Below are 14,162 nucleotides of genomic sequence, written 5' to 3' on the forward strand. Positions count from 1 at the left end.
ATTAGCAAAAGAACTCAGAGAAACAAACTCTCCCCAAGTATAAATCTAGACTGTGTAGAAACAAAGATTTATGCTTTCCCCAGATAAAAACTATAAAGCCAGAAAGCAAGCAAAATGGCAAAAGATATTTACCACAAATAACAAAAGTTTGATGTTTATAATATGTAAAAATTATTTAATAAGAAAAACATAGGCTCCTGCAAAAAAGTAAGCAAAGTTCATGAACTGAATTCGTAGAAAAAAGATAAATAGTTAATAAATATTTCAAAGCCTTTTTACTAGTAATCAAAGAAACGTGAATCAGACAAAGAGTGGCCTATTTGCATGATCAAATCAGCAACATGTTTGTTTAATGATAAAGTTCAAAACAGAAATAACACAGGTACTCTCATACTCAATTTGTACAAGTGTGGAACTAGGAGCAATTTTGTCAAAATCTGTTTGGCATGAAGAAACTAAAAATAGTTTTGCTGATGAGTCAATAATTCCAATTCTAGGAAACTGTCATAAGAAAATAATCAGAAACGCAGGCAAGAGTGTCCACTGTAGCATTTTCATTATAATAGATCCAGACAGGGATTTCCCTGGTGGCACAGTCGTTAAGAATCCGCCTGCCAATGCAGGGAACATGGGTTCGAGCCCTGGTCCGGGAAGATCCCCCATGCCGTGGAGCAACTAAGCCCGAGCACCACAACTACTGAGCCTGTGCTCTAGAGCCCGCGAGCCACAACTACTGAAGCCCGCATGCCTAGAGACCGTGCTCTACAACAAGAGAAACCAATGCACTGAGAAGCCCTCGCTCGCCGCAACTAGAGAAAGCCCGCACGCAGCAACGAAGACCCAATGCAGCCAAAAATTAATTAATTAATTAATTAATTTAAAAAAATAGATCCAGACAATGAGATATAGTATATCCATTAATAAAAACTATAATGTTAAGTGAAAAAAAGTCAGGATCTAAAACTATGGTTTACTCTTAACTCTATGAAATATATATATAGTAAAAATGTCCAGAAGGAAACATTAAGTGGTTATCTCTGGGCAATAGGACTAGGTTTTCCTCTTTATACTGTTATTGTATTTTCCATAAAGAAAATAATTCAAAGATTTTTAAAAATAGCATAAGTTTGATAGATTGAAAAATGACTACTGCCACCCAGTTCTACCCACTGAATAAAAATAATAGATGAGAAGATCTTCAAAATAAAAAGTAGCTATATACACAGTGACGTGGCTATCCATTTGTCCCTATGGGGCGTATCACAAATGAATTTACTTCTTACATACATTAATTAGAAAAGTCAAGACTTAAGACGTTAAGTTCCCTGAAAGAAGATCCCCTTTGATTTTCTCATTTTTCAGTTTACTAGGAAATCAATGAGAAAAGTGGAGACAGCTATGTTATCTACCCTCTGGAGAACTTGGATGTGCATCTGTAGGAGGAGCTGTAATATACCCATTTTTTGAAGGAATGGCAGTAATGCACTGGAGTAGAAAGTGAAGAGGATCTGGAATCCAAAGTCAAGTTCTGTTAGGACAACCACCAGCTTGCTCTATGACCAGGGGTAACCAATAAGTCACCTCACTTGGTGTCCTCCTTTATAAAATGGGGGGCAGTGGGCTGGGAAAGTCCTTACAAAGGCTAAAGTTTTCTGATTTTACTTTTGAGGGTTTTGGTAAGTTTTGTTTGGTTTTGCCCACATGCAAAGCTAATACCTAACCACCTTAAGAATGAGAGCACTAAAGTAAGTTCTTGAATGATCATTAGATTCTCTTTTTCAGTAGCGTACTCCAAGTGGTTTAATCTTTCCTCATCTCTGCAAAGAGTTTAATCAGTATTAGAAAATGAACCAAATAGTTTTGCTACTGAATTACCCTCTTGCTCTGTAGGTACTGCAGTACCACTGAGAGCAGGTTACTCAATCCGAGCACTGGCCAATATTTAGCAGTGCAAGAGTTTCATTATTTAGCAATGTATAGACATTTTTTATTAAGTCTAGAAGGGAAGAGATGAACAGTTACTTGGGAAATCGCTGAATGAAATACACTGGAGACAGGAGACTGCCCTTCTAAAAAGTAACCTTTTTCAGAAGGACCAGAGATAAAAATACAAGTTCAAGTTGCCTCATATTATTTAACTGAGCCAGGAGAGAAGAGATCTGTAAACAGAAGCCAATCCCTCAGCCACTACACATTTGATGTGCAATGTTTTCTCTGCCCTCTAACCTACTTTATTGTGTGTAACTCAAAAAAAATATAACTCAATTTTATACTTTCCTTAAGCCTCTTTCGAAAGTATGTGGGTAACTGCAATGCATCTAACTGACAAAGGATTCATTTCCAGAATATATTAACATACAAAAAATTAATAAGAAAATGTCAAAGAACTCAGTTAAAAAAATGCTTAAGTTGCACTTCCCTGGTGGTGCAGTGGTTGAGAGTCTGCCTGCCGATGCAGGGGACACGGGTTCGTGCCCCGGTCCGGGAAGATCCCACATGCCGCGGAGCGGCTGGCTCCGTGAGCCATGGCTGCTGAGCCTGCACGTCCGGAGCCTGTGCTCCGCAACGGGAGAGGCCACAACAGTGAGAGGCCCCGCGTACAGCAAAAAAAAAAAAAAAAAAAAAAAAAAGCTTAAGTATATGGCAAGGAATTCATAAAAAGAGTAAGCCTTAATGACTTACTTACTTTTAAATAAACATTTAAAACGATGTTCAGCTTCCCTATAATCAGAGAAATGCAAAAACCACAATGAGATACTATTTCATACCCATGAAGACTGATAGAAATTTTTAATTGAATATTATCAAGTGTTGGTAAAGACCTGGGACAATGGAATGTAATTAGCACAACCACACTAGAAAACAATTTGGCACTGTCTAGTAAATTTAAAGATATTCACAGCCCAAGACCCAGCAACTCTACTTCCAGGTACACCACAGGAAGATCTGCATTTAATACTTGCAAATATACAGAAAAACTGCAGTGATGGTTCACTTTACCCAGATCCACGAACTGCCAACGTTTTGTCACATTTGCTTTACTGTCATATCTCTGTATGTATAAAACAATACTATTTTCTGAAGCACTTGAGAATAAATTGCAGACATTATGCCCCTTACCCCCAAATATTTCAGCATAGATTTACTTAGGACATGGAGCTTCACTTATTTAACCACAGTACTTTTTTTTTTTTTTTTTTTTTTTTTTTTGGCCTTGCCGCGGGGCTTGCAGGATCTTGATTCCCCAACCAGAGATTGAACCAGGGCCACAGCAGTGAAAGCACCAAGTCCTAACTGCTGGACCACCAGGGAACTCCCATAACCACTGTACAATTATCAAAATGAGGAAAGTTGACATTACTGCAACACTAGTATCTACAGACCTTATTCAAATTCTGACAATGGTACCAATATCTTTCATAGCATTTTTTTCCTGGTCCAGGATTCAACCCAGGATTGTACAATACCTTTACATGTCGTCTCTGTAGTCTCCTATTATATGAAAAGTTTCCTCAGCCTTTCTTTGTTTTTCAAGATACTGACATTTCTTAAGAGCACAAGCCATTTATTTTGTAGAATGTCTCAATCTGGGTTAACGTGATGTCTCTTCATGCTTAGATGCAGGTTGTACACTTTGGGCAGGAATACTATGTAAATGATGCTGTATCCTTCTCAGTGCATCACATGGGGAGGCACTGATGTCAGTTTGTCCCATGAGTTGTGATGTTTAATTTTGACCACTTGGTTTAAGGTAGTCAGTGCTTACAGGGTTCCTCCACTGTGAAGTTACTATTTTTCTCTTTTTGATTCATAAGTAGATAATTATTACCTATAAGTATCTATAAAAGGGAGATGCTTTGAAACTATGGAAATATCCTGCTCCTCACACTTTCACCCCAAATAAATTGGTACTATGTGTCTTTTAAAACAGTATTTTCTCTCTCCTTCATTCCTTCCACATTTATTATTTGGTATTCCACTTTAAAGAAGAGCTTTTTCCTTACATTCTAGAGAGTTTCTTATAAAATTGTGCACAAACAGGCATATATAAGAACATCTAGCTACATTGTTTATAATAGCAAAATAGTGGAATCAATACAAAGGTTCATTCAATAGGTGGATATACAGTAATATATACAAATATCGGGACTTCCCTGGAGGTCCAGTGGTTAAGACTCTGTGCTTCCACTGCAGGGAGCACGGGTTTGATCCCTGGTCGGGGAACTAAGATCCCACATGCCACCCACATGGCGTGGCCAAGAAAACTTTAATTTAATTTAATTTTAAAAAAATATATACAAATATCAAATCATTATGTTGTATACTTGAAAGTAATATAATGTTATATGTCAATTATACGTAAATAAATGGCAGCTCATATTTTTTAAAATGGATATATGAAGTATATACTACACAGCAGTTAAAAGAAATTAGCTAAAATTTACCAAATTAGATAATTCGTAAATATCAGAAGGAACACACAATTCAGAGTAATATGTGAAAGGTGATATTTTTATAGAGTTTGAATAATGCAAAACAATAAATACTATGTATTGTTTAAGAATACATACATGTATAGGGGAAGTATGAAAATATGCGTAAAAATAATAAACATCAAAATCAGAGTAGTAGTTTCAGGTTTGGCAGGGCAATGGAATCAGGGAGGGATAAACAGGAGAATTTGTTTTGTAAAGTTTTATTTATTAAATTAGGTGGTGGCTACACATGTGCTATAACCAAGAAAAAAAAAAAAGTTACATGGAACTGACAATTGTTCCCAAGATGAAGCTCTATATTGTAAGAGAGCAGGTACTAGCTTAAGAGCTCTTTAATAAGACACACAAAATCTGAAATTAGGTATTATAAAATTAGATGTCAAAAGAAGCACTACTGAATTTATAATGTTACTTCCTTCCTGAATATTGACTACTGGAGGGTCAGAAATACTGACTGAATTCACCCTAAGTATGAACTTCTAACAGGAAAAAATATCCAATTCACTCCACGTATAGGGGATACTCACTATGTATCAGGCATCAAAATACACCTTAGAAAAAGGAAATATTTCTTTTGACACCAAAAAATGTTCATAAGTAGACCAAAAGTCTTCAAAATATAGATATAAATACATATCAGATTTAACTAGCATGGACAGTTTCTATACTGGTTTTATTGTCATTAAGGAAACCTCGTTATTATTAATAAATTAATCCTGATCCTTCAGAGCAACCCACAGTTCTTAAATTGGTAAAACCCTGATTCTAGAAAATATTTCCTTTTGTTTCGCAAGTTAACCGCAAAAAGGGAAAGCCATAAACATTTGAACTTTGTCCTTACACCAGTGCTTTGGCCAACACGACAAGGTTCATGCTTGGATGAAAATAAAATTAGAACAATTATATCTAATGCAAGAGATGAATTGCACAAGCTGCCTATGCCACCTGCCTTGAGCAAGTCACTGGTACATAAATAATACCAGCTATGAAAGGCCTGTTAAAAGAAATGGAGGCTGAAGTTAAAACCATCTCAAATATAATTAACTCTAAATTAGCTGAGTGAACTCTTGGAATAACTGCCCATTTATAAATCATGCTAGTTTTTCCATCTTCCAGCTGAAAAGTATGCTTTCTAGGTCAGCAATTACAGAAAATCAGGGTCCACCACAGACCAAAGGTGGATACAGCAGGCTTATGTATAGAAGTTGATCCTTAACCTACCAATAGGCTATATTCCAAAAGTCAGAAGCTCAGAGTTTAAAACACACTCTCTCATGGAAACTTTGAATTAATCTGTTTGATCTAGAGTCCTATCCAATCATAAGCCTAATTAACCCAAAATATACGTGATCATATAGTAGCAGTACCATGAAATAGAAATCTCCTTTAGCACTGTTTCCACAGGAAATTTAAAAATTAAATCTGGCTTGGAATCAACAAAAACAAAACAAAAAACTTCCTCATCTTGTAGTGACTTAGAGGGGGCGTTAGGGGCACTTTCTGGGACACTGTTAATGTTCTATTTCTTGATCTAGATGAGAGGTCCATGAGTACATTTACTTTGGGAAATCCATCAAGTTGTACATTTATAATTTTACATTCTTGTCTATGTATATTATGCTTCAATTTTGTAAAAATTGTACTTGAGATCTGCTGTACAGTATGGCCTACAGTTAACAATACTGTATCGTACACTTAAAATTTTGTTGAGAGGGTAGATCTTATGTGAAGTGTTTCTACCACAATTTTAGAAAAAAAAAAAGAATTGAAGGAGACAATATCTGTTAATCCCCTGTTTCCATGATTTACGTATTATAGGATTAAATAAATACTAAATAGTATTAAATAAATACGTCCCTTAAAAAAAAAAAAAAGTTTACTCTATATCACCCTACCCAATTATTAAGCAATTGGGCAGGAAGGAGTTTACCTGTCCCAGCTCCAACTAGTGGTGGCAAGGTCCTTTTTCTGCTATGAGAATTTCCTCTGAGGGTCTCCGGTTCTTGGCAAGAAAGCCAGGCCTACATTCTTCCCTCCCATGCCCCAATATCCTTCCTGATCCATAAATGTCATTGGCCTGATTAAAGAGACCAGGGTAAAGTAGCTGTAAAGATTAATTGTATGCGGGCTTCCCTGGTGGCGCAGTGGTTAACAGTCCTCCTGCTAATGCAGGGGACATGGGTTCGAGCCCTGGTCCAAGAAGATCCCACATGCCGCAGAGTAACTAAGCCTGTGCACCACAACTACTGACCCTGTGCTCTAGAGCCCGCAAGCCACAACTACTGAGCCCGTGTGCCACATCTACTGAAGCCCGTGCACCTAGAGCCCGTGCTCTGCAACGAGAGAAGCCACCGCAATGAGAAGCCCACGCGCCGCAACTAGAGAAAGCTGGCGCGCAGCAACGAAGACTCAACGCAGCCAAAAATAAGTAAATAAATTTATTTTTTAAAAAAAGATTAACTGTATGCGGTTGGGGCTGGGGAGTGGGGTGGATCAGAGCAGCTGGGATTAAAGGGCGAAAATATTCAGTGCCAGCCTCCGGAGAGATAAGACCCATGTTCAATCCCTTAGGCATAGTTCAAGGTCCTGATACAATTCTAACAAGCCAGAACGAAGGACAGATCCCTGAACAGACCACTGAGCTCTGTCCTCATTCTTCTCCAGTTCATTAATCATCACAGATATTAACACACTAATGAGCGCATCAACTACGCAGTCCCCCAACTGCACAGGTTTCCAGTCCACTTTTTGCCACCTTTTTTCAAAATAATTTACCATCGCAAGGCTAAGCTTGAGATATACCACGTGCAAAAAATTCCCTGGGCCGTTAGTCAAGTTACAATTTCCAGCACATAAATTAGGCGATTTGACTATGCTTATTTCACAGTGAATACTTTGTGTTCCTGACTATCACTGCTCTCCTTCCTAAGTACTTTTTAAAAATCCAGTTTACTGTTATTAACTTAGTTAATTAACTTAGTTAAGTGTAATAATGGTATCCAGATTATGTTTTTAAAAAGTCAGATTTTTGAGATGCATACTAAGGTACTTAGAAGTAAAATGACATAATATCTAGTTTTAAAATACTCCCATAAAAGGACATTCATTAAGGTGAGAGTACGGGGGATGGGGGTATGGGATGAATTGGGAGATTGGGGTTGACATATAACATTATTATTATTTTTTTTTTTTTTTGCGGTATGTGGGCCTCTCACTGTTGTGGCCTCTCCCGTTGCGGAGCACAGGCTCCGGACGCACAGGCCCAGCGGCCATGGCTCACGGGCCCAGCCGCTCCGCGGCATGTGGGATCTTCCCAGACCGGGGCACGAACCCGTTTCCCCTGCATCGGCAGGCGGACTCTCAACCACTGCACCACCAGGGAAGCCCGACATATAACACTATTGATGCTATGTATAAAATGAGAACCTACTGTACAGCACAGGGAACTCTACTCAGTGCTCTCTGGGTACCTAAATGGGAAGGAAATCCAAAAAAGAGGGGATACATGTATATGTATAGCTGATTCACTTTGCTGTACAGTAGAAACTAACACAACATTGTAAAGCAACTATACTCCAATAAAAATTTTTAAAATGAGTCACTATAATTATACATTAAAATACATGACAGCACAAAAAAAAAGTGAGAGTACAGTGTTTCTGATTGCTTATCTGTGTTCTCTGATTTTCAACATTGCTCACATACTACATCTGTAATTAAACTTTTAATTAAATAAAATACTTCCACAAAGGAAAAACTGAAAAAAAGGATAGATAAAGCAAATTCTTGTTGAATTTGGGTGATGGCTATAAGGGAATTAACTGTACTATTCTCTTTACTTTTTAAAACTGAATACTGTATTTTTTTTTAATCTGTTTAAGAAACTCATGTGAAATGTCAGTTTAGCTGGGAATCAATTTCCTCATCTAAATCGCATTCATTCGTTCATTCAATCATTACAGAGAGAGTGCCAGGCCAGGCACTAAAATATTCAATACACAGATGGGAGAGGGAAAAAAAGGAGCTGAACTAACTCAGTAATTCTCAAGCATGGCTGCACATTAGAATATCTTTGGAATCTATAAAAGTAAAGACATCAGGGTCCAACCCCAAATCAACTAAATTAAAATAATTACACTTTTTAAAATATATAGGAATGGGGGAAAAACTATAAGGAAAGATATCAAAATATTAGGTCTTTTCTGAGTAATAGGATTTCATGTGGGTAACTTTTAATTTTCTTATACATCTGCAATGTCTAATTTTTCAGTAAAGTATATGTATTATTTTACATAATGAGAGAAAACTACTAAAAATGTTATTATTTTTTTTTTTTTGCAGTACGCTGGCCTCTCACTGTTGTGGCCTCTCCCGTTGCGGAGCACAGGCTCCAGACGCGCAGGCTCAGCAGCCATGGCTCACGGGCCTAGCCGCTCTGCGGCATGTGGGATCTTCCCAGACCGGGGCACGAACCCATGTCCCCTGCATCGGCAGGCGGACTCTCAACCACTGCGCCACCAGGGAAGCCCTAAAAATGCTATTTTTAAAAACCAAAATGAGATATGTACTACTACTTACCCACCACAATGGCTATAATTAAAAGGGCCAAAACTACCAAGCACTGAAGAGGCTATGGAATGCAGACACAGCTCTGAGAGTGTACAACCATTTTGGAATACCATTTAGCAGTTTCCAACAGTTAAACACACTTGTTTACCCTATGACCTGGCAATTCCGCTTCAAGGTATGTACCCAAGAAAAACAAGTAAACAGGTTCACAACAATGGCCACAGCAGCTTTATTCCTAACAGCTAAAAACTGTAAAATAACCCAAATGTCAATCAACACAATAATGGGTAAACAAATTTTTATGTATTTGTATAAAGAAATACTCCGCAGCAATTAAAAAAAAAAATCCACTGATTCATGTAACATGGAGAAATCTCATAAACATTATGCTGCTTGAAAAAAACACAAAAGAGCCCATTCTATATTTCATTTATGTAAATTTCAAAAAATAGGAAAAACTAATTGATAATGACAGAAATCAAAAGAGAGGTTACAATGAGGACTGAGGGTTGAGTCACGCCTACTAGGCAAGGCCTGAGAGAACTTTGAGATCATGAATATGTTCTTCAGCTGAATCTGGGTGGTAGTCACATTGGTTTACAAGTATGTAAAAATTCATCTTGTTGAACAGTTGATATTTGTGCAGTTTAATGTATGTTAATTATGCCTCAATTTTGGGGGGGAATCAGAAAACTGTTACAGGGACTTCCCTGGTGGTCCAGTGGGTAAGACTTCACGCTCCCAATGCAGGGGACCCAGGTTCAATCCCTGGTCAGGGAACTAGATCCCACATGTTGCAACTAAGAGTCTGCATGCCGCAACGAAGATCCCGTGAGCCGCAATGAAGACCCGGTGCAGGCAAAATAAATAAATAAATAGATAGATAGATAAATAAATAAACAAATATTTTTTAAAAAGAAAACTGTTACATTTAAGAGTCTTCAGAACTTTTAGCTATAATCCCAATTAGAGGCTCTAGCCAATCATACCTACCCTCCCCACGAATAATTTTTGTCTTCCTTCCTAAACTAAAAAGACAACTGACATTTATTGAATGCTTCCTGATGCCAGACTGTGTGCTAAACCCTGGACATGTACACTCATGTAATCCCCATAATCCTATGAGGTATTTTCTGTTATCCTCATTTTACAGACTAGGAAACTAAGGCTCAGAATGATTGGGTAACTTACCTGGAGCCATGGGGAGAGAAAGGAATAGAACCAGGATTTGAAACCAAGTCTGTGACTCCAAAACCAAATGTTCTCTCATATCTTAAACCTTCAAATTCCATGTCACTCTGTCCAACAGTTGCTCTTTGACAAACCTCAAAGATGTAAGATCTTTCCCATCAACTCCACATCAGCCCCAGTTCTTCCTTGCTAAAGAGAAGCCCTGAGTAGCACTTCTACTGAGTATCTGTCCTACCTTTGAAGGAAGAAATGGAACTTTGATATGGGAAAACCTATAAGTGGTCTCCATCTGTCATTAATCTGGACACGCACTTGTCACTGACTGACTTAGGCTTAATCATCCCTCCCAGGAAGCAGGAACTCAAGTCACTGTTTTTTTCTTTCATCTGGGGCAGGAATCTTTTACAGCCTGGAGCACACCCCATTAGGTCTTCCTACAATAAGCCCAATAAAAAACAGCCCCTGGGCAGTGGTCCATTTAATACTCCCTCAGTTTGTAGTTCAGCCAGGTCCGAGTTGCCCGAGGAGGCTGTTCTGTCCAAGTTGTGATGCAGCACACAGATGTCCTGCCGGTATCCTTCCTCTTCAAGTCCTCTCTGAGGCAGAAGCAGCTGTCCCAGGCATCTTGCAGGTTAATCAAGGTTTAGAAAGGATAATCACCCTTGATATTTTATTGTTGTCACTGTTAGGGTTTATTCTAAAGTCATTTACCTCTGTTATATCCTCATGAACCTGGACTGTCACCCAGCCAAGGTTTGTAGAAAACAGCCTCTATACAACCTGCTATATCTTCAGCCGTGACTCTACATTGAGTTCAAGGTCTCTGAGCCAAAGACAGATTGACTGTAAAATTAAGAAGGTTAAGCTTCAGTCTCCTCACCTGCATGGCCCCTTCCAAGCTCCCACACCTAAATTTGTGTATTCTTTTTCTTAAAGAGAGTCTCCAAATTGTATAAGCTTCAGGCCCCTACAACCTGGATTGGCCCCCACCTCTGAATCAAAATATCATTTTGTTGCCACGAGCGACAGATCTATGTTAACCCCTCACCCTACAACCCAAAATGACTTAGAAGAAGAAATACTTAGGATGAGAGAAACATGTTATTACCAGTAAGTATTAGAACACTGAGAGTTCACAGACACACATTAACATCTTTCTGCTTAGTTTCACCTATTATTGATAATATTTTATCTATTTGATTGTCAAATTAGCAATATACTTGTAAGAGGGGTTGCTGTTGGCTAGGTCATTTTTTGGTTGCTGTTTTAAGGTTTGAAGTTTATCTCTTCTTGGAAGTAGAGAGATTGGTAAGGATGAAAAACAAAAATATGAATACAATGCGAACTGAAGAAAAAAAACCCTCTCTACATAAAAGTTTCACAAGTTTCCCTGCTTTAGAATGAGATTCGTATGTACCATATAATAGGTCCATAAAAAGAAAAGGGGGTAAAATCAGCAGAACTATCATGACCCATGATATACATGAAATGTGCTCAAAATAAATGCTGACTTAGCATCTCCTTTGGTTCCCTAAGAGCTACTCAATCATGATTGCCTAGTTTTTTAAAAAGCTTTAGCGTTATGAAACGACTCATGCTCCCCCACCAGTAATGTTTCCCCAGTTGGCACATTTAAGAGTCACATTCAACTCTTTTTTTTAACATGAAAAGGGTAAAGTTTACTTTAAACACCTATACATCCCACTAGTTAATCCAAGTAAGAAAAACAAAATAAGGACAGGGGAGAAAGTCCACATATAATACAAAATAAGAATTTACAAAGAAGAAATAACATAAAAAGTATAAAAACCATAAGAAACAGCTTTGCACAAAGTCCTATGCAAATGAATATAATAAAAAGCTAGGCAAAATAGATAGCTTTCTAACTAAGAAAACATTACTAATACTGACACCAAGAGATGAATGCTCTAAACGATGGGGGGGACGGTTCAGGCAGAAATGTGAGCGCTGGGGAGCAGCAGATGAAGCTTTGCGTGACCACCACTCATCTCCTGCTGCGCGGCCCAATTCCTAACGGGCCTCATACCCGGGGATTGGGGACCCCTGCTCTAAAGAGGACCATTTGCACAAATGCAATAATGTTGTAGGGAGTAAGGGAACTTTACCTGTCCCAGACCCGAACCGTTTTACAAGGAATTTTACCAAACATTTAAATCTGAGAAGAAAGGGTGTAAAGGGGGAAGGAGGGAAGTAAGTATGTAGGTAATACACTAATCTCAAATATAAGGATCAATTGCAAAAATCCTAACTCCAATTTTGGCAGACAGTTTCCAGCACCATATTATGACCAAGCAATGTTTAGTCCATAAACACAAAGATGAATCTAATATTAAGCTATTAATGTAATTTACCATAATATGCCTAAGGGGGTGGGGGGAATACTCATCACCAAATATGCTGAAAAGCATGACAAATTCAACATTCATTCTTGATTTACAAAACAAGCATCAAGAAGTATTTCCCATAAGATGGAAAACTAGATCAAAGCCAACCTGATGCTTACAGGGAAGACGCTGCGGGCACTACAGCCTGTCCCCAGCAGGAACAGCAACTAACACCACTGCTAGTCAATGCTGTATTGGGGTAGCAGCCAGCACAATTAGACAAGGGAAAGAAATGAAGTATAAACTGGAAAAGAAATAAAATACAAACTAATGTTGAATAAGAAGTGGTAAAACTATCACTACTAAGATAAAATAGCTGCATGCCTGAAAAAAAAAAAAGGAAATCTGAAACCTACATAAGTAGAATTCTTACTTTTTAATATCCTTCTGCCTTACTAAAATCAAAGCTTTCCAATATACAAACAACAATCAGAAGATATGATGGAAGAAGAGACTCCATTTATGATATCTACTGGAATTATAAACTTAAGAGGAAATGGACACTGTCTAAGGAAAACTTTCAAACACCTCTGGAGGGTACAAAGAAACACCTAAACAAATGGAAAGATGTAGTGTTCTTGGAGAAGAAGACTCAACACAGATAAGGTCAAACCACCCTCAGTAAATTTATAAATTTACCACAATGCCAATAAAAATAGATAGTTGTGGGCTTCCCAGGTGGCGCAGTGGTTGAGAGTCTGCCTGCCGATGCAGGGGACAGGGGTTCGTGCCCCGGTCCGGGAAGATCCCACATGCCGCGGAGCGGAGAGGCCCATGAGCCATGGCCACTGAGCCTGCACATCCGGAGCCTGTGCTGCGCAACGGGAGAGGCCACAACAGTGAGAGGCCCGCGTACGGCAAAAAAAAAAAAAAAAAAAAAGATAGTTGTATTTCCTCTGGAGCATAGACAAGCTGAATGTCAAGATCATATGGATCATAAGCAAGAATTCACAAGACAGTTCTATAAGGAAAAGCAATGAGAACGATCCCTGCCAGATATTAAAATGTCAATAATTAAAACAACGTACCAGTACATGAGAAGACAAGTAAACATTGCAGAATAGAAAGTTCAGGAATAGATCCAAAACTATACTAGAATTCAGGAAATTATTAAGGTTGCATCACAAATCATTTGGGTAGAGATGGGCTTTTTAATAGACAGTGTTGCAACATCTGGATAGCCATCTGGACAAATACACCAGAATAAATGAATCAAAGATTTAAATTGTTTTTTTTAAAGCCATAAAAGTAGTCAAAGAAAACACTGGAGAATTCCCTTAAGATTTGGCAGAGGGAAAATTTTTCTACTAAAAAAACTAAAAATCCAGAAGCTATAAAAAGAAAATATTGATAAATTTGACTATATAAAAATGAAAAATATCGAACTTCCCTGGAGGCTCAGTGGTTAAGAATCCGCCTACCAATGTAGGGGACATGGGTTCAATCCCTGGTCCCAGGAGATCCCACATGCTGTGGAGCAAATAAGTCTGTGCGTCACAAC

At 38.2% G+C, this 14,162-nt stretch overlaps 1 protein-coding gene across 1 annotated transcript in view; it reads right to left on the minus strand.

Annotated features, from left to right (window-relative positions):
• Positions 1-14,162, minus strand: part of GPAT3 (glycerol-3-phosphate acyltransferase 3) — a gene marked incomplete at its 5' end in the record, with an annotated part of 56,893 nt that overhangs the window by 19,265 nt on the left and 23,466 nt on the right. The gene's annotated exons all lie outside the window — the stretch shown is intronic.

The sequence above is a fragment of the Hyperoodon ampullatus genome (genome assembly GCF_949752795.1).
Source record: "Hyperoodon ampullatus genome assembly, chromosome: 1".
In the NCBI taxonomy this organism is placed as follows: domain Eukaryota; kingdom Metazoa; phylum Chordata; class Mammalia; order Artiodactyla; family Ziphiidae; genus Hyperoodon; species Hyperoodon ampullatus.